The 21,633-nt window shown below is 48.0% G+C and overlaps 1 protein-coding gene and 1 non-coding gene across 4 annotated transcripts in view; both read left to right on the forward strand.

Moving 5' to 3' along the window:
* WDR27 (WD repeat domain 27) overlaps positions 1 to 21,633 on the forward strand; it is a 167,745-nt gene that overhangs the window by 87,176 nt on the left and 58,936 nt on the right. The window lies entirely within an intron of this gene.
* Positions 13,363 to 13,434, forward strand: TRNAC-GCA. The gene has a single exon. It is a non-coding gene; the product is annotated as a tRNA-Cys (tRNA).

Genomic DNA, 21,633 nt, shown 5'->3' on the forward strand with positions numbered 1-21,633 from the left:
AAACTCGAGGCATCAACTCTCAGTTTTGATTTTGCCTCTGATGCCACTTGAGTTTTCTGTCAAGTTGCTGCCAGCCTCCATGTGCACTGTGTTAAATAAATGAGTAAAGTTTAGAGTTTCTCTTCCTGGCCACATACCCAAGCCTAGTTTCTTAATTGTAGCCAAAGACAAAATGATTTGAGTTCAATTTAGAAATTTTCTTTTATTCATTAGATATTAATATGTACTGTGTAATATCATTCATAAAACGAAGCTCATGGCATCTGGTCCCATCATTTCATGGCAAATAGATGGGGAAACAGTGGAAACAGTGTCAAACTATATTTTTGGACTCCAAAATCACTGCAGATGGTGACTGCAGCCATGAAATTAAAAGACGCTTACTCCTTGGAAGGAAAGTTATGACCGATCTAGATGGCATATTCAAAAGCAGAGACATTACTTTGCCAACAAAGGTTCGTCTAGTCAAGGCTATGGTTTTTCCTGTGGTCGTGTATAGATGTGAGAGTTGGACTGTGAAGAAGGCTGAGCGCTGAAGAATTGATGCTTTTGAACTGTGGTGTTGGAGAAGACTCTTGAGAGTCCCTTGGACTGCAAGGAGATCCATCCAGTCCATTCTGAAGATCAGCCCTGGGATTTCTTTGGAAGGAATGATGCTAAAGCTGAAACTCCAGTACTTTGGCCACCTCATGCGAAAGTTGACTCATTGGAAAAGACTCTGATGCTGGGAGGGATTGGGGGCAGGAGGAGAAGGGGATGACAGAGGATGAGATGGCTGGATGGCATCACTGACTCGATGGACGTGAGTCTGGGTGAACTCCAGGAGCTGGTGATGGACAGGGAGGCCTGGCGTGCTGCGATTCATGGGGTCACAAAGAGTCGGACACGACTGAGTGACTGAACTGAACTGAACTGAATATCACTATTCTAAGTACATAATGAGAAATGCTGGGCTGGAAGAAGCACAAGCTGGAATCAAGATTGCCGGGAGAAATAATCTCAGATATGCAGATGACACCATCCTTATGGCAGAAAGTGAAGAGGAACTAAAAAGCCTCTTGATGAAACTGAAAGAGGAGAGTGAAAAAGTTGGCTTAAAGCTCAACATTCAGAAAACTAAGATCATGGCATCTGGTCCCATCACTTCATGGGAAATAGATGAAGAAACAGTGGAAACAGTGGCTGATTTTATTTTTTTTGGGCTCCAGAATCACTGCAGATGGTGATTGCAGCCATGAAATTAAAAGACGCTTACTCCTTGGAAGAAAAGTTATGACCAACCTAGATAGCATATTCAAAAGCAGAGACATTACTTTGCCAACAAAGGTCCGTCTAGTCAAGGCTATGGTTTTTCCAGTAGTCATGTATGGATATGAGAATTGGAATGTGAAGAAAGCTGAGAGCCAAAGAATTGATACTTTTGAACTGTGGTGTTGGAGAAGACTCTTGAGAGCCCCTTTGACTGCAAGGAGATCTAACCAGTCCATCCTAAAGGAGATGAGTCCTAGGTGTTCATTGGAAGGACTGATGCTAAAGCTGAAACTCCAATAGTTTGGCCACCTGATGCAAAGAACTGACACATTGGAAAAGAATGTTGGGAGGAATTGGGGGCAGGAGGAGAAGGGGACGACAGAGAATGAGATGGCTGGATGGCATCACCGACTTTATGAACATGAGTTTGAGTAAACTCCAGGAGTTGGTGATGGACAAGGAAGCCTGATGTGCTGTGATTCACAGGGTCACAAAGAGTCAGACACGACTGAGCGACTGAACTGAACTGAAGTGATATTTACTAATAAATATTTATATGATCATCACATCCTGGAGAAGTGGGTACTTGATTATCCCTATATTACAGATGGGGAAACTGGGGCATGAAGAAGTTAGCATACTTGAACAAACTCATGTGGTTGGCGAGTAGTTATGCTAAGGTTTGTTTTGCGTTGAGCTGACTTCAGGTCCCACCTTCTGGAGCACTGTGCCCACACTGCACACCCAAGGAGCTGTGTAAGAGCAGGAGAGGGGTCCTAAGTGCCCTGTGAGCATGGGAAGGCTCCCAGGAGAAACAGGGTCCGAAACGCACAGGACAAGAGGGGAGGCCACCTGTTACTCACAGAGACCTGTGGACCAGCAGCGTGTTCTCCATCACAGATCCTCTGACTGGAGATGAGCTCTGCATCAAGATTGCAGAAGAGCTGCTTGTCTCCATTCTATGAGAGGCAATGCATATTCTGTGAATGTGGCATTAATGCTTTTTGTTTTTAGACGTCAAGTGCTTTCAAACATGTGTTTTCCTATACAGTGCTCTGGTTCTGAAGAGTATTTTATTCCCAGAGACTTCCTGACTTTCTCATCATGCCCACATCATAAAAGTTAATTTCACTTCCAAAAAATCTACAGTATCTCCTTTTGGAAAATGTTCTGCAGATCTTAGCAAAGTCAACAGCCAAACCGTAAACTTAAATGTCGTGCAGACGTGAGGGGTAGGAAGCCTGCTGCTGTCACGTCATTTATTTTAATATTCAAGCAATTTCCTGTGACGGCCAGAAAAAGGACCTCAACTCGATCTTTCAGTGTAGTGTAGGCATAACCTGTCCAGGTGATTATTTACCAAGATGAAACAAATAAGGTGTTGACCTCAAGGTTTCTGACAGAATTTCTTCAACAGAAGAGGAAGGAAGCTGAACCTCTGAACCTGGTAGGAGCTGTTGTTTGTGCTGGAAACCACCCGAGTGGGTGAGGCTGTAACAGCCACATAGAGAGGGCGCAGTGTTCCATAGCACGAGACAGAGGATTTCCAGTTTGAACCGTTAGTAGCAGAATTTATTCCAGGGCTCAAGTTGCCAACGTCAGTCAGCTGAAGTCTGTTTTGCTATAGATTTATGGCTCTTGTGCTCTGGAGAGGTGCGGAGTCTATTTTAGCTGAGCAGCAGGAACTTGGCTTGGAGAGTCGTGCACAGTACACGGGTGTACTTTAACGAAAGCCTCAAGTGTTTCTAAGAAAGTAGGGATGTTTGTGTCCCATCCCACATGTGCTGTTTCCATAGGTCCATCAAGAGGCTGGACATTTGAATTTCCCACTGGAACTTCAGGATGCATGTCAGAGCCCATTGTGGGAGTGTCTGTGTTAAGTGACCTAGATGGCAGTACACAGGCCGACCCCACCTGCAGTGTCCTCCTGGGGGACCGCCAGCACTTGGCTGTCCAAGCTCGAGGTTTCAGCCCTGACTTCTACCCACTTTTCTAGGAAGGCCCACATTCATCACTTGATAGCAAGAACCCACTGGAACCTGGACCCAGGGCTGATGTTTAGCTCAGTGGTCTAGATGCCCAGCTCCATCTGCAGCCTGGCCAGAGACAGCACAGGCGCCATTACCTGCGTGAAATCAGGGCTGCCCCAGCCGCTGTGGGGCACAGTAGACAGACCTGATTAGAAAGCAGAGAGAAAGCTCTAAATGCAGGCATGCTCTGAGGTCACCCATCAGCAGACCTAACACAGAGTGCTGCAGTGAGGAAGGCATCTTATATCCAGAAGCCATTGCTAGGAAATGGAAAGTCCAGACAAATGTTGGATTTAGACCAATTTCTGATGAAACGCAGGTCACACTTGCTAGTTTGAACCCAGAAAGCACTAAATCATCTGGGGACATATGATGACATAATTTACTCAGTACTCACAGTTCTCAGAAATCATGAAATACTATGAAGTTAGAAGGGTTTTTATAGATATTGAGGTTTCTGGGAGCACTGAAAAGACATCTGTACATGTTACACCATAGTCTCCTGTTGATGGTTCTACGAACTTATGCCGTAAGTATCTTTGCTATTAGTGTTTTTGCTGCAAGCATTTTGCATACCTAATTGGCTATAAGGCAATTTTGCCATAAAATATTAAATAACCAAAAATTAAAAGTTACATTTAAAAGCACATAATGTGAAGTGAATAACAAAAAATAAAAAGTTTTTATTGTGACATACAAAATATCTGAATAATTTAAAATGCATGTAGAGTCATGACGATCATGTATAAATGACCGATTTTATTTTGTGGTTGCCTTCCACGTATTTCCTTTGTAGTAGTGTATACTTTTTTTTTGCTCCTCATTCAGCGTTGCATGTTTTCTTTTTTTGCTAATATTCTCTCTTTATTAAGAGGGATATCAGTTTCCCAGTACTGGGATGTTGCTGTGCACTCTTGGTTCACTGTCACTTGTCACACATGCCCGTGACAACTCTGCCCCTTCAGATCAACAGAGGATTTGCAGACCGAAGTGTTACCGTTTTCTGGTAGAGGATGCAGTGCGGCTCTGCACTCTCGCTTCCAGTAGTTTTACTCCCCTGTTTTCCGTCCGGCTGACATGCATAGTCATCGTCCACTGTCTTAGGGCTGCCCTGTCTGCTTGGCATGGTGTAGACTGTTACGAGGGCTTTGGCTTGTGTCGTATGAAAACAAGGCAGTGTGTCGATGGAGAAGCAAAGCAGAGAGCCAGACAGACGGTCACCAGCTCGCTAAGCTTTCCTGTGTGATTGGTTTAATGCCAATTAGTCACGCACTGAAAACCCTTGTGGTGACCGTGCATATGGCAAAAGTTCTGGACGTGCCTGATAACATGTCTGAAATGTATGACTGCTTTTGACTCCATTATAAAGCTGAAGGCTCAATATTATTCTGGAAAATGCTCACTGTAACACTGTAATTGACCTTATGTGACCTCATGGTTACCGTTTTGCTTATCTGCTGTATAATTCTCCCTGTAGGATTTTGGTGAAAAAGCATGAATGAAACTGTAAATGCAAGTCCTCGGCACAGCCTCCAGGATGTTGTCCCACAAGGTCTTAGCCAGCCCACTTCCCGGCCCTCGCCCACACTGTTCACGGGGGTCCCAGCCGGCCCCGCACCAGTGCTGTGCTCCGTGTGGTCCTCAGTCAGACCCCTGCTCAGCGTGGGGCCTCCTTCCAATGCTGTCTTCTCTGACCTTCCCCTGAAATAAAGTCAGCTTCAGATCTCGGCCTTTTGGTAACAGTTTTAGATGCTGATGTAAAGACTAAGACCACACTGGAGTAGGACATGGCAGCCCACTCCGGTATCCTTGCCTGGTGGGGTCCATAGTGGACATGGTGAGCGGCTGAACCCAGCACAGCAGTGAACGGCACCGGAGCGTTAAGTTCTTAAATTATCAGTTCATGTGTCGGCTTCTCCACTGGAATTTGCGTTCCTCGGGAGGATGGTTTTTCTTCTTCACTTTCATTTTTATGCCTGAGAGTCAGACCCATCACCAGCAGAGTAGAGGCTCAGTGTCTCCTGGGGAGTGAATCGTGGGTGTGTACATGCATGTGTGTATGTGTGCGTGTTCATGTGTGTGTGCGCACGTGCGTGTCATGATCCCATCATCACTGCTGACTACTGCGCTCACTGGGCCCCAGGAGTCCCAGTCTCCCCGAGGGCGATTCCCTCCCATGGGGGCAGAAACGCACATATGAGACCCAGGGTCCAGGACACTCAGCTGTTCTCTGGTCTGCTCTGCAAGCATTTAAAGTGATGAATCGGCAGAAGCACAGAGTGAGTTTATGTGTAAAATGTAGACTTCCATATAAGCCCAGACCAGCTTCGAAAGAGGGGCCACTTCCAGTGTTGCCCATGAATCAATCAAAGGCCACTGGTCCTGCTGCTGCAGAGTGAGATGGCAAAGGGGCTGCACACGGAACGGCTGTTTCGTGGCTTCAGAAGTTGGAGACCTGGGATCCTGAGGTGTTTATTTTTGCCTAGGGTTCGCTGCGTTGGTATTTTTGTTTGCTCACACCTGTGCTGGTGCAGCATCTAAGCCCACGCTTTCCCAGGAAGGACACAGGAACACGAGCGGAGGAAAGCAGGGCCTCTGACTTGGCAGGTCGGGCGTGTTCTGCACGCGGCTGCGGGCGCGGCTCTTCCCCCGGCCCTGGAGCAGAGGGGATCTGGGTTACTGGACCCCCAGCCTGCACAGCCATCAGCTTTTCCGTTCGGAGGCTGTGTGCCTCTGTGCCCGGTGCCATGCCGTCCTGCCAAGCCACTAAGTTCTTCCAGATCTCGAGGCCGAGGGGAATGTGGGCCTACAGTTCTCAGCTTGGAAACGCAGTTCGGAATCGAGTTTCCACAGTTGCCTTAAATTGGAAGGCACGTCCCGTGTGGTTTGGTTCTTTGCTGGTTCAGGGATTCAGACTCGTTTGTTAGCCTGTTTGCTCGTGGTCCATTTTAGCAGAACTGGAATAGTCTCTCGCGGAACAGAGCCTCCTCCAGTCAGTTGAAAACGTTAGGAAAAATATCTAAGAGAAGAGGACAGATGGGTGTGGGTAATCCTGACTCCCTGTGCTGTACACCCGAAACTCACGCAGCACCGTGAAGAAGCTACACGCCAATAAATAAAAAATTTAATGAAGGAAAAAACCCTTTCATTCGCTGACCTGAGAAAACACTCCTACTGTCTCCTTTTTAAGATTTAGTGGAACTCAGTGAAATCCCCAAAGAGGAGGGGTTCCGTGTGAGTTTGGACATTTCTCCAGCTTCTCAGGAGTGGAGGAGACACAGGTGCATTCAGCCCTGTGCTCGGAGCTCATGGGGAAAGGGCCACTGCTGTGAAGCTCTGGCTGGAGAGGAGGTGCTAAGGCCCTGAGGCCCAAAGCCGCATCATGTTTCGTAGGATGTGTTTGAACTAGAAGGGTCGAGGTCTTAATGGACTTCAGTGAGGTCTCACTTTCTTCAGTTCAGTCACTCAGTCGTGTCTGACTCTTTGTGACCCCATGAACCACAGCACGCCAGGCCTCCTTGTCCATCACCAACTCCAGGAGATTGCTCAAACTCATGTCCATTGAGTCAGTGATGCCATCTAACCATCTCATCCTCTGTCATCCCTTTCTCCTCCTGCCTTCAATCTTTCCCAGCGTCAGGGTCTTTTCCAATGAGTCAGTTCTTTGCATCAGGTGGCCAAACTATTGGAGTTTCAGCTTCAGCATCAGTCCTTCCAATGAATACCCAGGACTGATCTCCTTTAGGATGGACTGATTGGATCTCCTTGCAGTCCAAGGGGCTCTCAAGAGTCTTCTCCAACACCACAGTTCAAAAGCATCAATTCTTGAGCACTCAGCTTTCTTCACAGCCCAACTCTCACATCCATACATGACCATAGCCTTGAGTAGGTGGACCTTTGTTGACAAAGAAATGTCTCTGCTTTTGAATATGTTATCTAGGTTGGTCATAACTTTTCTTCCAAGGAGTAAGCATCTTTTAATTTCATGGCTGCAGTCATCATCTGCAGTGATTCTGGAGCCCAAAAAAATAAAATCAGCCACTGTTTCCACTGTTTCTTCATCTATTTCCCATGAAGTGATGGGACCAGATGCCATGATCTTAGTTTTCTGAACGTTGAGCTTTAAGCCAACTTTTCATTCTCCTCTTTCACTTTCATCAAAAGGCTTTTTAGTTCTTCTTCACTTTCTGCCATAAGGGTGGTGTCATCTGCATATCTGAGGTTATTGATATTTCTCCTGGCAATCTTGATTCCAGCTTGTGCTTCTTCCAGTCCAGCATTTCTCATGATGAACTCTGCATAGAAGTTAGGTAATTTCTTATCAGTAAATAAAGCAAGGCCTCTGTCCTCTGGAGGCTGGGGGGAAGAGTGAAAGCATCGTGATGTGCGTGCTGTGAGGCTGGTGACAGCTGACGGTGAGCAGTGTGGGATTTGTGACCTCTGAGTTAGATTCAGATTCGGGACCAGGCACCAGGCTTGATTACTCGGGAGCTTTTGTGTAGCAGAGTTTTATTAAAGTATCAAAAGGGGCAGAGAGAGCTTCTGACCCAGACATCAGAGGGAGGATGGAGAGTGGCCCCTCACTAGTGTTAGCAAGGGAGTTATATACTTTTTAATTAATTATTACAATAAATCAAAAGAATGTCTCAAGTTTGTGAAAATTTTACCAGACCCACTCCCACAATTTACATTTTAGGATAACAGGATTAGATTTTAACAGAAAGATCCTACCAGACCCACTCCCATAATATGCATTCTAAGACATCAGGATTAATCAGAAGGTTTTCAGGAAGGAGAAACTGTCCTCAAGCAGGATACATTGTTGTTATATAATCCTTAGTACAGAGTTTAAACTGAGTTGTTTCTTGTGTAATCATCAGTCTCAGACTTAAAGAAAAAAATGTTTTATGTGACTAAGACTAAGGAATGTAGAAAAAAAAAAAGATGTCTGTCCTTTCCTCCTCCTTGAGAACTCCAGACTCCTATCTCCTCCTCAGCTGGTTTTAGAAAAGGTAAAGGAACCATAGATCAAATTGCCAACATCCTCTGAATCATGGAAAAAGCAAGAGAGTTCCAGAAAAACATCTATTTCTGCTTTATTGCCTATGCCAAAGCCTTTGACTGTGTGGATCACGATAAACTGTGGAAAATTCTGAAAGAGATGGGAATACCAGACCTTCTGATCTGCCTCTTGAGAAATCTGTATGCAGGTCAGGAAGCAACAGTTAGAACTGGACATGGAACAACAGACTGGTTCCAAATAGGAAAAGGAGTTCGTCAAGGTTGTATATTGTCACCCTGCTTATTTAACTTCTATGCAGAGTACATCATGAGAAACGCTGGACTGGAAGAAACACAAGCTGGAATCAAGATTGCTGGGAGAAAGATCAATAACCTCAGATATGCAGATGACACCACCCTTATGGCAGAAAGTGAAGAGGAACTCAAAAGCCTCTTGATGAAAGTGAGAGAGGAGAGTGAAACAGTTGTCTTAAAGCTCAACATTCAGAAAACGAAGATCATGGCATCCAGTCCCATCACTTCATGGGAAATAGATGGGGAAACAGTGGAAACAGCATCAGACTTTATTTTTCTGGGCTCCCAAATCACTGCAGATGGTGACTGCAGCCATGAAATTAAAAGACGCTTACTCCTTGGAAGGAAAGTTATGACCGATCTAGATAGCATATTCAAAAGCAGAGACATTACTTTGCCAACAAAGGTTCGTCTAGTCAAGGCTATGGTTTTTCCAGTGGTCATGTATGGATGTGAGAGTTGGACTGTGAAGAAGGCTGAGTGCCGAAGAATTGATGCTTTTGAACTGTGGTGTTGGAGAAGACTCTTGAGAGTCCCTTGGACTGCAAGGAGATCCAACCAGTCCATTCCGAAGGAGATCAGCCCTGGGATTTCTTTGGAAGGAATGATGCTGAAGCTGAAACTCCAGTACTTTGGCCACCTCATGCAAAGAGTTGACTCATTGGAAAAGACTCCTATGCTGGGAGGGATTGAGGGCAGGAGGAGAAGGGGATGGCAGAGGATGAGATGGCTGGATGGCATCACTGACTCGATGGACGTGAGTCTGGGTGAACTCCGGGAGTTGGTGATGGACAGGGAGGCCTGGTGTGCTGCGATTCATGGAGTCGCAAAGAGTTGGACACGACTGAGCGACTGATCTGATCTGATCTCCTCCTTGAGAAACCCAGACCCCTTTCTCCTCCTCTTCGGGCACCCTGGACTTCTTGTCAACCTGCCTAGGGATTGCCTCTCTCACTGGTTGTGGGTGCTCTAGAAGGAGCACCGTGTGGGACTTGCAGGACTGGCACGAGCTTAGAGTTCTGCTGGAAGCAGCTGTGTCTCCCGCTGTGTCCGAGAGGCGCGTGTGATCTCAGGCATGTGCCTGGCTCAGTGTTCACTGCTGCTCCCCCCCCACCCCCCCAGGGCCTTCTTCTCTTGGTGTCCATGGGACGTGTTTCCATGGTGATGTGTGTGTTGGTCAGCTCTTCGTGCCCTCGCGTCCACACGTCCTCCATGTCCTGCCGCTGGGGAGCATACCCAGGTCCCAGGTGTAACTCGCACCGTCCCCACACGCTTCCTCCCGGGACCCACGTCTCCACCTGCTGCCTGAGTGGTAGCTGCGCCTCCCAGCTCAGCTCCCTGAAGCAACCAGTGCTGTGGGCGCCACAGCTGAGCATGAAGAAAAGACTAGAGCTTCGGGCTACGCTTCAGTTAGAAGATGGCAGAGGAAGGCTTGTTGGTGGCTCCTGTGTGGACCAGCAGCAGTGCCCCCACTGAGCGGGTGGACACGTGGACACGTGAGGGCCTGGCACCCACGCGCCTCTCCTCCAGCACACGGCCACAAGCACAGGAGTTCACTGCCAGCTGGCTTGACATATCTCGTCTTAACTAAGTTATACTTAAAAAACGGACTCATGGTTTAAATGGATTCCTGCCAAGAAACAGCTCTTTAAGGTGACTTTAATGGGGCCGGCAGGGCTGAGAACCAGGTCAGGGTTGAGCTGCTGCCTGGATCCATGGTGATGTGAGGAAGTTGTATGTCAACTTCATTTCTTCACATAAAATTGCATTCAGAAAATACTGCACAGACAGTTGTACTGGCCCGTAAAGTGAAAAGAAGCTTTTTAATCTTTAAGAAGTTACCTGTTCAGCTTTTTGGTAGTTCAACCTTTATTTTCTAACCAAAACCTTAACTCTAATGTTATGAGTGGGATCAAGAAAGTTGGGGGCAGAGAGGACTTGGGAGGTTAGAGCAAACACACACACATCCTCACACACCCCCGTCACACACCCACACCCCCATCACACACACACACACCCCCATCACACTCACACCCACACCCTGTCACACACACAGCCACACCCCCATCACACACCCACACCCGTCTCACACACACCCCATCACACTCACACCCACACCCCCGTCACACCCACACCCCGTCACACTCACACCCAAACTACCGTCACACACACACACACCCCCGTCGCACATGCCCATACCCCCGTCACACACAGCCACACCCCTGTCACACAAACACCCACACCCCCGTCACACACCCATACCCCTATCACACACACACACACCCATCACCCACACCCCCATCACACATCCACCCACACCCCGTCACACACACCTGTCACACTCATACCCACACCCCCATCACACACCCACATCCCTGTAACACACACACCCACACCCCATCACACGCCCACACCTCTGTCACACACCCACACCCTCGTCACATGCCAACACCCCCGTCACACACACACCCCCATCACACACCCACACGCCTGTCACACTCACACCTGTACCCCCATCACACACACACACTGACATCCCCGTCACACACACACCTGTCACACTCACACCCACATCCCCGTCACACACCCACACCCCCATCACACTCACCCCACACCCTGTCACACACAAGCCCACACCCCCGTCACACACACACTGACAGCCCCATCACACACACACCTGTCACACCCACATCCCCGTCACACACACCCCCACACCCCCGTCACACTCACCCCACACCCCGTCACACACACGCCCACACCCGCATCACACACACACTGACACCCCCGTCACACACACGCCTGTCACACTCTTACCCCCGTCACACTCACACCCACATCCCTGTCACACACACCCACACCCCCGTCACACACACGCCCACACCCCCGTCGCACATGCCCACACCCCCATCACACGCCCACACCCCTGTCACACACACACTTCCCACACATACCCATGGGTGGGGAGAGCTGAGATGAACAGCTGTGGATTTTGAGCAAAGATGCTGAATCCTGTACATCGTCACCATGAGCGTCACATTAATGTGATTTTTATGTGTGTGTTAAAGGGATTCTAGCAAATGTTTATCATGATTCTTAGGGCAAGAAAGAAGTTCAGTACTTGGGGCACTTCAGTTAACATGGAACGCTGACAGTACTGACATAACTGACCACAGTACTTTTGTTTTGAATTATCGCTTCCTGTCCGTATGGAGTATTCTTATTGGGTCAATTGCTGTCCTTAGTCCTGTTAACTGTGGACAAATGATGTGCGGGCCTGGCCTTTATGCATGGGTGGGGACAAGCTCACATACAAAGCCTAAGCATTATTTGTACTTTTAATTTAATGGCATCATATGATAGGAATAATGTCATTCACTGTGTATTGAAGAGGAAAGCAGATTGAGAACTATTACTAAGTATATGGAGGATTTATTCAGTGTGTGGACGATGTGAACAAACCAGTGAGAAGAGAGGCTTCAATCGAAATTGCAAGGTCCTCAAGTTTCCTCGGTGGCTCAGTTAGTAAGGAATCTGCCTGCAATGTGGGAGACCCGGGCTCGATCCCTGAGTTGGGAAGATCCCCTGGAGGAGGGAAAGGCTACTTACTGCAGGATTCTTGCCTTAGAGAATCCCATGGACAGAGGAGCCTGGTGGGCTACAGTCCACGGGGTCGCAAAGACTTGGACACGACTGAGTGACCAAGCCCAGAAGGAAGCTAAGGGCACCTGGACTTGGGGAAAAAAAGAGGAGAAGGAATAGGAAAAGGACTATTTATGAGGAAAACGTGTTTTGGTTTTAGGGAACGATTTGAAGGATCAGTCTGAGCTGACAGCTGCCCTTCAGTCTCCATAGTTTTCACATAGGAAGAGTCCCCTTGCTTCTCGGTTCCCACGTTACTGAACCAGGTCCCAGGGTTGGAAGTTTCAGAAAGATTTATTTTTAGCTCAGTGTAACAAAGAACTTCCAAACTGCCAAATAAGTGGATCCTTTCTACCGATGAAAGTGTCTTAAAAAGAGTACATTTTGTTCAAAAGTGTCCTGCTGTTCTAGGCAGAGAGGGCTCACTTGGAGAGGCTGTGGGGCCCTGTGTGGGTGAGTGGTTCCCAGCCAGCAGGCCTGTCCCACCCTGTGCTTTTCCCTTGCAGATGTCTTATTGTAGAGAAGGTCAAGCGTCTGTTCAGTGCATAGTGGATCTCCACATCCTCCCGTTTTCAACAGTTAAAACTCATCTTGTTTTAATCCCCGACCCCAGCATACTCTCCATTTATCATGAAGGACGCCTCTGGCAGGGTGTGCCTCAGCTGTGACTACCTCACCACGCAGTAATATCCTCAGGAGATAAGGACTCTTGGCCATGAGTTTAGCCCCGTGCTTTCTTGAGGTGTGATTACACACCCTGGCCACGTCCTGACCCACAGTCAGATCCGTCCACTCTTCCGCGAGCTCCTCCCACCTTCATGCAGACCCCGTTCTCCCTCCCGGACCACGCCCCTCTTTGCCCCTTCTCACTGGTGGCCAGACACGTCCCTGAAACAGACCAGCGGGTGCCACCCTCCTGCCTGCCCCACACCCTCCCAGGATGGCGCCTACCTCTGCCCGAGGGGACGGGGTCCTGCGAGGCCCCGCGCCCACCTGCGGCCTGTGCTGCAGGACCCTCCTCCTCGCCCAGGGTCCACCCCTGCAGGCACGTCTCGCTCCCCAGATGTCTCTGTTCCACTCAGAGCTGTTCTGCTTCAGGATTTGTGCCCTGCTTTTCTCCCCAACTTCCCTGGTGGCTCAGACGGTAAAGCGTCTGCCCGCAATGCAGGAGACCCAGGTTCAAACCCTGGGTGGGGAAGATCCCTTGGAGAAGGAAATGGCACCCCACTCCAGTACTATTGCCTGGAGAATCCCATGGACGGAGGAGCCTGGTGAGCTACAGTCCATGGGGCTGCAAAGAGTCTGACACGACTGAGCGACTTCACCTTCACTTTCTCCCCGACTACAGTGGTTGCCCTGAATTTTCCATCAACAGCTTCTTGTCTCGAGGACCCCAGTTCCCCAGTCACACCTGCAGAGAGCCCTTCTCCAACCGCCGACCCGGAGCCCTGGCCCTCAGCCTCGGTCCTGGTATTTCACAGTCTGCGCTCATGTCCACGCTCTTCCTGGCTGCCCCTCTGCATGGAATCCAAGCCACACAGAGGATGGGGGCTGCGCCTCGCCTGCCTCGTGTAGTGGCAGGAAAACGTCGGGGCGGCTGGCCTGGGCTGAGTTTCTCTCTCAGTCACTAGGATCACACAGGGCTGCTCGGGAGAAAGAAGCAGGCGACCTGGACCGCTTCTGTTACCAAGGTGACTGCTGCCTTCTGGTACAGAGGTTCCCGCTGTTTGCTGGGAGGACAGCCCTGACCTCTGTGGCACTTTTAGCAGATGACTATGGCTTAAGGCTGCGTGTCCGGTAAATCTACGCCCTGTGGATCTGCGAGCCGTGGCTCCCTAGAAAATGCCTACTGGCTGCACAACCCCCTGAGGCGTGACAGGGAGGCCCTCCTCCTGAGGGCCACGCTGTGTGACCTGACCCTGAGTTTGCCGAGAGCTGGGGAGAGGAGGTGGGGACTGGAGGGCTGGTCAGGGCGGCTCGGCCCCCAAGTCCACTCCTTTCCCGCCTCCCGAGGGCTGCATCCTTGACATCCGTAGTGAAGCCTGGTCCCAGGGGAGAGCCCTGATTCGTGGGTGCAGTTTAGACATCGGATCAATTTCTTGACTCCACTCCTTGGTGTCCAGAACCCCCCGCAGGGCTTGTCTCGGGAGCATGATGAATCCTTGCTGTCTGATGCGTGCCGTCAAACATCTTGGGGCGGTCAGCTGGAATTGAAAGAGCAGTCTTTTCTGTAGCATTTTCCTTCATTTTTAAGCAATCTCTGTCACCTGTGTTACTAGTTCTATACTTAAAATGAAATATAGTGTTAGTTGCTCATTCGTGTCTGACTCTGCGACCCCGTGGACTGTACCCTGCCAGGCTCCTCTGTCCACGGGATTCTCCAGGCCAGAATACTGAAGTGGGTTGCCATTCCCTTCTCCAGGGGATCTTCCCAACCCAGGGATCAAACCCAGGTCTTCTGCATTGCAGGCAGATTCTGTACCATCTGAGCCACGAGGGGAGCCTACTTAGACGGGATAACTCAGATATAAAGAAACATACCCAGATCAATAGTGACCACGGCTGGAGCCAAGGGGCTTCTGTGCAGGTGTGAGCAGGGTCACGGCGAACATGGACGCTTGAGAGGGTGATTGGGGCCTAGCTACCCTGGTGTGCCCCGGAACACACAGCAGGTGTGGTCCTGATGCAGGACTCAGGAGAATCTTCCAAGAGAAGACCCTCGTCCACCCTCATTTGAACTGTTGTGCAGGCTTCACTTTCACTCTTTTGAATCTGTTTTTGTTACTGGCACACAAAGATGCTCTAGTATTTTCCAGAGATGAAGGCTCGCAGGCACGCTGGCAACCTCAATGCACTTCTGTCGAGTGACCCCTCCTTGTGTGCGGTCGTTGGTCCTGACTCCTCAGCCGAAAGTGTATGGGGAAGGTGTTGGGTTAAATGGAGACAGATCTGGAATTGTGCTGCTGTTTCCTGCTGGAAGCAACTGTGCCGATGTGGATGTGTTGGGCATGAAAACTGGACAATAGTTGCTTCTATTTATCAGCAGCAGTTCACTCTGTATAGAAAGCGGCCTTCTCCGGTTCACATCTTGGCCTCCCTACTGCTGTTTCCTTGCTTGCCAAGTTCTGTGTTATACAGACTTCAAGAAAGATGGAAATTTCTCAAGTGTGGGTGGTCTTGTTTCAGGCAGATAGAACATTGTTAAATTATTACCCTACAGTTTAAAACCAGAGCGCAGTTGTTTTAAGCTATGTTAAACACATCTGTATAACAGTTAATAAGTCTCATTTCCAAGGATAAGGTGAACTACTGGAAAATATCATATTGCTTTTAAATTTTGCCTTTGCTGTCTGTGATTTACGTCAGATTATAAAAGAAAGGAAGAAAAAAGAACTTCTGATGGATGAGTCTGTTTTTCCCCTGTTGCTAAATTTAAGAATTTGAAATAGTTCATGGTCTCCTGTATGACTCTCATGCTTTTAATTGTTAGACCCAAGGAAATCTAACTTTAAGTAAAAAAATCTTTGAGCTTTAAAGAAAATATAAAGAAAAGAGCATGGTGGTGGTGGTTTAGTTGCTCAGTCGTGTCCGACTCTTTGTGACCCCATGGACTGTAGCCCACCAGGCTCCTCTGTTCATGGGATTCTCCAGGCCAGAATACTGGAGTGGGTAGCCTTTCCCTTCTCCAGGGGATCTTCCCAACCCAGGGATTGAACCAGGTCTCCTGCATTGCAGGTGGATTCTTTACCAGCTGAGCCCCTAGGGAAGCCCAAGAATACTGGAGTGGGCAGCCTATCGCTTCTCCAGGGAACTTCCCAACCCAGGAATTGAATTGGGGTCTCCTGCATTGCAGGTGAGTTCTTTACCACTGAGCCACCTGGGAAGCCCATGAGAAGGGTACTCGGGCACTGAAGCATCCGTCATGCTTGACATGCAGGAGACCTGGGCTCAGACTTCCGTTCTGAACAGAGTCTATTTGCCTCGCCTCAGGCTCTCCACCACTGATGGGAGTGCATAGCGACAGTCCTCCCGGGAGTGGCGTTCCATGTGTAGCCTAAAGAAAAGAGGTGATCTACTGAAAATTATAGAGCTAGGTCATAGCAGGACACATGTTATAGAGGTCTCTAGAGTCCTAGATGGATGTTTTTCCCACAGTATGGTAGCCTTTCAGTGTGATTTAGAATTTTACCTGTGTATGATTAGCTATCTTAATTTTTAGGTGAGTCATCCTATAAAATTATACTTTAAATTATGTATCCAGATGTTAGAGTACATGAAATTATCAAGGGTTGAACTTATGATAAGAGCTAAAACTGATGAAGAAAAAGAAGACTCAAATTACTGAAATGAGAAGTGGAGTGGAGACATCTCTGCCTGCCTTACAATGAATGAGCTGCTGTATCACAGTAATGTACATACCTTGGTTGAAATGGAAACATTCCTAGAAAAGTACAAATTAGTGAAACTGACTCAAGAATAAATAGAAAATTTTAGCAGATTTATAACAAGATTAAATAATAATAATAATTTAAAAACTTTCCACAAAGCAAATCCAAGACAAGATGGCTTCACTGGTAACTCTTACCAGACATTTAAAGAAGCATTAATACCACATCTTCACAAAATCTTCCAAGAAATTACAGGAAACACAGCATAACTCATTCAAGGAGATCAGTATTACTCTGATTTAAAAAAAATCAAAAGAACAGAAAACTAAGACCAATATCTGTTATGAATATAGACACAAAAATTCTCAACAAATTACTAGCAAATCAACCCAGAAAAATATATAAAAGATTACACACCATTAGCGATAGAGATTTATCCCAGGAATGCAAGGTTGGCTTAATAAAAAAGTAAATTAATGTACCATAATACATTGTGTCAATAAAGAAAATGTGTGATCATCTCAGTAGGCATAGAAAGATCATTTGACAAAATGTAATAGCTATTAATGAAAGATTTAAACAATAGAACTTCAAAACGATGGACATCCGTCTAGGAAAAGCTCATGGCTAGCGTCATTGTTAGTTCCCAGAGATTGGATACTTTCCCCCTAAGCTTAGGAAAGATGTAAGGCTGCCCACTCCTACGACTGTGTTCACGTTTGTCCTGAAGGACGTGGATATATCCTGCCCATGAGGTTCCAGTAGGGCAGTTAGACAGGAAACACAAGCTTGTGCACGTGAACAGTCACATCTTGAGAATCATCGCCAGCTGGTGACCCGTTACCAGTACTTTGGGAGCGTCATTGTAACAGACGGAACCCAGGTCTCTTCTGCCCACATGGCTTTATGAACACTCTTTCCTCTGGGATGCCCAGGTGTGGAATCTAAGCACACACCATTTGCTTCTGGCTTTTCTGTCTTTGAACACGGGAGCCTGCCGTCTGGAGGAAACCCTTGGACTCCACTTGGCATCACTCTCTTAAGGACCTTTCTCTGGATGTAGGCGCATTCACCACTAGTTCAGCCACAGCCGTCGCTCCTGGATGCAGATCTGAAACTCACGTGTGGCTATCACTTGCTCCTCTGGGCTCTGTGCTGTTTTCCTCCAAAAGTCTGCCCAGCATGCTGAATCCCACACCCTTCTGCAAGCTGTGCTCTCACACGGCCATGCCCCCCGCCCGGGCCAGCTCTTCTTTCTGGAAAAGTTCTCTCCACTTGTCTCCCTCCTCTAATTCTTACTTGTCCTTCAAGACCCAACCCCCCCACGGTGTCCACCCCTGGGTGGGCATCATGCCCTGTTCCTTTAAAGGCCTGTGCACTTCCGCTCCTGGTTCTGTCCCATGCTGTCATCTCCTGTGAACTCTGCAGCCCTAGACTCTAGCATGTCATTTGGCAGAAACCACAGATGCTCAAAAATATGTGCTGAATTGGTTTAACAGTTAGATGGCCCAGTGGTGACACAGATCCAGTGATGACCCTCCTTCAAGGTGAACCTTCATCCTTGACATCTATTTTTCCTGACGTTCCCTGGTCCTGGGGGCCTAGGTTGAGGGCATTGTCAGAAGCAAGAGCCTAAAATTCTTATCTTAGTTAAACTGTAAAAAGCACATACTCTATTCATTTACCTCGAAAGAAACACATTTATCACATCAAAAACTTAAAACATGTAAAGCTATGAGTTTCATATGATGAAAGTTTAGCAAAATTTAAAGGTAATTGAGTAATTACTGTGCAAGCTTGGGTGTTCGGCTGAAGGGTTGGCCATGGAGTTAAATCCTCAGTTCGTGAAAATAGGAATAAAAATAGGAAAATAGGCCAGACTTGGTGATGAGCACTGGTCCCAGCTGCTGCTGACGTCTCCTGTGACGCCTGCACTGAGGCTGTGAACCTCGGGCAGGGCTGCAGCCCCTGAGCAGGGCGCTGGGGGCCTCCCGGGCTTCAGGGGCGATGCGAGACCTGAAAGGTGGAGGGTTCCCCAAGGTGGGGAAGGTCTGCAGAAGGCGCCTAACAGCGAGGAAACATGACAGGTCCTTCAGGGAAGACAGGCCAGAGTCGTTGCTGAGCGAGTGCATGTGCGCGTGGTGCCACGGGGGCCGGAGAGCGTCCCTGGTGTGTCTCCGCAGCTCGGAGCTGACGTGGGATCTTACTCTGTTTCTGTTAGAACCGAGACTTCCTGTAGAACCAAGGGCTTCATGACGTGGTGTGTTATGTGCTTGTCTTCCTGCTAAACTTTAACGTTGGGATGGTCTTTGTTGGTCCAAGGAGGGAAGCGGCAAAACGGGCTTGAGCACGAAAATGTACAGAGGCTGAAGGTCTCTGTTAACTGCAGAAAAAAATCATTGCTCCCTAACTCTCTTACAGAAATATGTGAAGATGAGGGTGTGGAAACTGACCCAAGGAAGATAGCGGCAGCCCCCTTGTATTGAAACAGGAAAGAGAATGTAATTTTATGTATCAGATGTAACCCACTCATGCATTTGTTCAATCAGAATTATCGCGTGTCATGAAGAACAGTAATGGACAGGCTGATGGATCCTTGTCGTCATTGAAACTTAATCTAGTGAAGAACACAGGCAGTAAATGTCAAAAGCCAAGATAACACTGGGCGGTGTCAGGGCCTCTGATGAAAGCAGGGGGATGAGGTGTGCATTTCAGAAGTCGTGTGTGTGTGTGTGTGTGTGTGTGTGTGTGTGTGTCTGTATATGTGTGCTATGTTTTAGGGAGGTTTGTGACATTTCTTAGAAAAGTAATTCTGTAATCATAGAATTTAGACCTGTGTCTCATAGTGTTAAGTTTCACCTTTTCAGTAACTGATGTATTATTCTTATTGGATCCACAGAATAGGTGGAAGGCCTGGTAAGGGGGCAGGGGAGGCGTGCCCACTGACCTCTGAGCTCCTTCAGGACAGAGCTGCCCTTCAACAGCAGGGAAGCCCAGGCTCACACACCCCGGAGCCAGGTCCCCGCAAAAGTGACACACGAGCCACAGGCTCTGCCCCAGAGTCTGGCCTGGGTTTCTGCAGCGCTGGGCCACTTCCTCCCCTCCAGAAGCCACACGGGTAGGTATGTCCTGAGGCCGGCGTCGGGACCGGCGTGTGTGCAGTTCACGGGGAACGAACGTGCCAGTGCATCTGGGTGCGGGGAACCAGGGCCCTGCGGCGGCCGGAGGCGCGGGGCCGTCGGCGGGCTGGGCCCCGAGCCTCCCGGGACGTATTTGTAGCTGTTTGTACGCGCAGCTGTTTAGCCCTGGCCACGGAAGATGGTTCGTATTATGTTTAATGGTTGTTGATCTAATATCTGGCGAGGGCGAGCTCAGCTCCTGACGGTCTGGCCTCCGCGCTCGCTCTGCGCTCACGTCTGAGGAATGTGCCGATGGGAAGGCAGTTCCAGCCCTGCTCAGCTTCTCTGTAAATGGCTTGTAAGCCCGACCTGAAAACTCTGCCTTTAAGTAACTTGCAGTGCTGGACTTGTCCTCAACACATAGGATTCCTATTACACATAATTCTGTCGTTACCAGTCATGGCACAGGGCTAGCAGAGTCTGAACTATACAAATATGGCAACTTTTTTTTTGCGTTCAGGGATAAGTTATTCAAGAGAATACCAAAGGAAAAGGTATAATAACAAAATTCTCCACATACAAAGCTCACAGATTTCATTGAGATTGTGCTGGTGAACCTCCCTGCATTATTAAGATGGGGCCCATATCAACAGGCTTTGTCCAGACTCACCACTTTGGTTTACCTACTGAACGACATGCCAGAGTGGAATTAAAAGATGGCTCACTGCTCTGGTTTAACGAGTGTGTTTTGAATAGAAGCCTCTATTCCCAGAATTTGTAGAATATGAAGCCATTTTATGAAACATTTAACATACAGATACACAGAAATATTATGTTGGTGGAATTATTTGTTTTACCTAAGAATTGACATCACCTCTTAATGCATTCCCACTTTTAAAGGAACAATATATATTATTTTGGAAAATAGAAAATAAACACGAACTAAACAAAGTGAACAAAGGAAAGGAAAAAACAAAACTCAGTGATTCCGGGCTCACACCCAGGGCTAACCGCTGTTGGCATGTTTTGGGTCTTTTCCATGCATGTGTGTGTGCATACGTGAGTATGTAACACCTGCACATGTGCACAGCAAAGTGAGACCCTGTTGCAAACACTGCCTTCCCTCTCATTTGTCTGGCGTTCAGCTTTGATGTTGGCATCGAGTTCCCGTACATGGTACCCAGTTTCCTGTAGTCAGTCCTCGCGCGCAGCTTTCGAGGTTTATTTCATCACGACGTGTCTAGGTGTGGATATGTGAGTGTATTCCATGTGAAGTTTGTTGAGCTGCTTGAATATGTGGAATAATGCTTTTCATCAAGTTTGGGGATTCCCAGCCATTATTTCTTGAAATATTCTTTCTGCCTCTTTCCTTCCTCTCCTCTGGGGCTCCAGTGTGTGTGTGTGTGTTGGTGTGTCTGATGGTGCCCACAGGTTTCTGGGGCTCTGTCCCTTTTCCTTCGTTTCTGTTCTTCCAGTCCTTGGGCGGACACTCTGTTGTGTCCACCTTGTGTCTGTCGTGTCCTGGCTTAAAGTTGATGGCTTCTTCTGCCTACGTAAGTGGCTGTTGAGTCCCTCTGGTGGGTTTTTCATATTGGTTATTGTCCTTTTCAACATCAGAATTTCTCCTTATAATTTCTCACTCTTTATTGATATTCTCTATTTGGTGAGAGCTTATCCTCAAACTTTCCTTAAGCTTTTTAGGCATAGTTTCTTTTCCTTTTGCCTCTTGGACCTATTGAAAGTCTTTGTCTACAAAGTCCCTTGTGGGCTTCCTTGGGGACAGTTTCTCTTTGCCTCCTTTTTCCGTGAATGGGTCATTCTTTATTGTGTCCTTGCAAGACTCACACTTTTGTTTTTGTTGAGAATGGGTTCCATGAACATTATAACATG

The sequence above is a fragment of the Bubalus bubalis genome, chromosome 10 (assembly GCF_019923935.1).
Source record: "Bubalus bubalis isolate 160015118507 breed Murrah chromosome 10, NDDB_SH_1, whole genome shotgun sequence".
In the NCBI taxonomy this organism is placed as follows: Eukaryota; Metazoa; Chordata; class Mammalia; order Artiodactyla; family Bovidae; genus Bubalus; species Bubalus bubalis.